Consider the following 3,478-nt stretch of genomic DNA (forward strand, 5'->3'; position numbering starts at 1 on the left):
ATTTACTGATGTTGGATTTATTGACACCGGATTCGTATTTTGATTTCGGAGCCCGGTATAGGTCCACTATAATATTTATGACTTGTCTGCCGAATTTGGTGAGAAAGGGAGTTGATTTGATGTGATTCGGACGTCCGGTTGTGAAAATATAAGTTTTAAAGTTTTCTTGAAAATTTTATTCGATTTGGTGTTCAATTCATAGTTCTAGGTATTATTTTGGCGATTTGATCAAGCGAGCAAGTGCGTATAATGTTTTAGGACTTGTGTGGATGTTTGGTTTGGAGCCCCAAGGGCTCGGGTGAGTTTTGGATAGGCTACGGGTGTTTTGAAACTTTGGAAAATTCTGGTATTTCTAGTTCTAGTTTCCTTAATCGCGATTGCGTGTCTTTATCCATGATCACGAAGGCTTGTTGAGCACGGATGAAAATTTGTACTATGCGATCGCACAATTGGAAAAGCAAAGGCACTGCGAACGCGAGGACCAAGTTGTGATTACGTAGAAGGAATGAGGCAGAAGCTGAAGCACTGAAATTGTGCTACGCGGTCGCATAAGCCTGTACGCGATCGCATAAGGTTGAGAAAATATTCTCTGCGATCGCATGGCCATTTACGCGATCGAGTAGAGTTAAATTAACCTGAGCAAAAGTTGTTCTACGCGATCGCGAACGAATTTCCGCTATCGCGATGAGTAAAAATCCGAGAAACAGAACTTAAGTTCTGGAAAATGGGATTCGACCCATTTTCAATCATCGTCCATTTTTAGCTCGGGTAAGGCAATTCTTGGGCGATTTTTACGGGAAAATATTGGGGTAAGTATTTCTTATCCTATATTGATTATATTTTATGATTCCATACTCATTTATATCAAGAATCTGTGAAAGTTTGGGAAAAAATCAGATTTTTATAAAATCTACAAAAACGAAAATTTAAGATTTGAAGGTGCATTTGATATCGGAGTTTGATAATTTTTGTATGGTTGGACTCGTCTCGGAATGGGTGTTTGAATTTCGTAATTTTTTCGAGATTTGAGACGTGGGCCCCACTGTAAATTTTTAAAGTGAATTTCAGATTTTATCCGGAAAATTAGTAAATCCATATGGAATTAATTCTTATGATTCGTATTGAGTATAACGAATTGTTTGTGAATAGATTTGAAGCTTTTGGAGATAAATTTAAAAGGAAAAGTTGTGGTCGAGTAATTGATTGAAATTGCAAAGCGAGGTAAGTGTCGTGGTTAACTTTGACTTGAGGGAATAGAACCCTTAAATAAATTGTTATGTGAATTGCATGTGAACGACATATAGGCGAGGTGACGAGTGACTATACGTCGTCAAATTAATTATTTGCATAATTATTTAAAAATCCTAAATTTATTTTAATACACGAATTAATTGTTATGATAATTGTTTCTCTCTTATTCTTTGTCAAATACTAATTCTTGAATTCCTGCAATAATTACTACATGCTGATTTGATTTATGTGCATTAATTGCTACTTGATATTTAGCATATTAAATAGTAAACTGCCTATTTTCTCCCTGATTTTCATAATAAATTGCTATTTGTCATTTTTTATTTCATAATTAAATTATAATTATTGTATGCTTGTTGTCTTAAAGATTTTATATTAATTATTGCATTTATTGAGGCAATTTCTTCTATAAGAATTGGTAAATGAATATATTGGGGGATCGGGTTGCACGCTGCAACAGACTTATTAAAAGTCCATATTGGGGGATCGGGTTGCACGCCGCAACAGACTTATTAAAAGTCCATATTGGAGGATCGGGTTGCACGCCACAACAGACTTATTTAAAAGTCCATATTGGTGGATCGGGTTGCTCGCCGCAACAGACTTATTTAAAAGTCTATATATACTTGATTAAAATAAATATATGGGAGGATTGAAAATGAATATATTGTAGGAGCGGGTTATACGCTTCAATGGAAATTGATTGAAATAATAATTGGTTATGACTGCTGAGTTGGCTTCAACTATTAGAAATGAGTTACCTCATTTAATTCTATTATTGTGGTTATTACTATTATTGCGTACATGTTCATGTAAGTGACCTGCCTTAGCCTCGTCACTACTTCGTCGAGGTTAGGCTCGACACTTACCAGTATATGGGGTCGGTTGTACTGATACTACACTCTGTATTTCTTGTGCAGATTTCAGAGTTGGTCCCAGCGACGTACCATAGACTTGCTCGGATTTCAGCTACCCATAGGAGATTTGAGGTATAACTGCACGACGTCCGCAGTTTTGAAGTCCCCGTCTACTTTGCTTTAGCTGTGTGTTTGTTTTGAGACAACTTTATTTTATTCAGACCTTTATTTATATTATTCTATTAGCTCGTGCACTTGTGACACCAATTCTTGGATGGTATTTAGACACCGTTATTTTATGGATTATTCACTATATTTCATACTTTATTTCCGCATTTAATTCTTTTTTTTAATAAATTTAAAAATTCTTTTAAAATGGATAATATTATTCTAACGTTGGCTTGCCTAGCAAGTGAAATGTTAGGCGCCATCACGGTCCCAAAGGTGGGAATTTCAGGTCGTGACAGTTGGTATCAGAGCACTAGGTTACATAGGTCTCATGAGTCACGAGCAAGCTTAGTAGAGTCTGAAAGATCGGTACGGAGACATCTGTACTTATATCTCAGAGGCTATGAAGTTTAGGAACAATATCACTTCTTTCTTATTCTATCGTGCGAATTTATTCTATCATCGATTATTGAACCATTCTACTCTTATTCTCTCGCAGATTGTGAGAACACGTAATACATCTACCGATGGACAGGGACCAGAGCCCCCGGTGGGAACTATGACCAGGGGTAGAGGTCGAGGCTGAGGTCATACTTGAGGCCGAGGCAGAGGCAGAGAAAGAGCTCAGTCTAGAGCTCGAGCAGCTGCACCTATTGTAGAACATCAGGTGGATCTTCAGGAGGAGGTTCCAGTTCAGAATGTACCAGTTAGACCAGTTCAGGTCCCGGAAGGATTCATAGCTACTCTAGTGCTTCAGGATGCTCTAGTCCGTTTGGTGAGTCTTATGAAGAGCGTGGCCCAGAATGGTACATTTCTAGCGGCACCAGCCGTCTCACGGGCTGGGGGAGGAGCAAAAACTCCCACTACTCCTGCTCCGGAGTAGATGGCTCCCCAGAATCAGGCTCTAGCAGTCCCTCCAGTTGGAGTAGTTCGGCCAGTTGTTGCGGAACAGACCGGTGATAGGCCCACCATGTCTTTTGAGGCCTTATTGAGACTGGATAAGTTCACTAAGCTCTTTCCAGTTCACTTCAGTGGTACACCTTCTGAGGACCCACAAGATTATCTTGACCAATGCCATGAGGTGCTGCGGAACATAGGTATCATTGAGACCAATTGGGTTGATTTTGCTGTATTTCAGATGACGAGTTCCGCCAAGAGGTGGTGGAGAGATTATACATTGACCAGGCCAGTAGGATCGCCTG

Source organism: Nicotiana tabacum, chromosome 22 (assembly GCF_000715075.1).
Source record: "Nicotiana tabacum cultivar K326 chromosome 22, ASM71507v2, whole genome shotgun sequence".
Classification (NCBI taxonomy): domain Eukaryota; kingdom Viridiplantae; phylum Streptophyta; class Magnoliopsida; order Solanales; family Solanaceae; genus Nicotiana; species Nicotiana tabacum.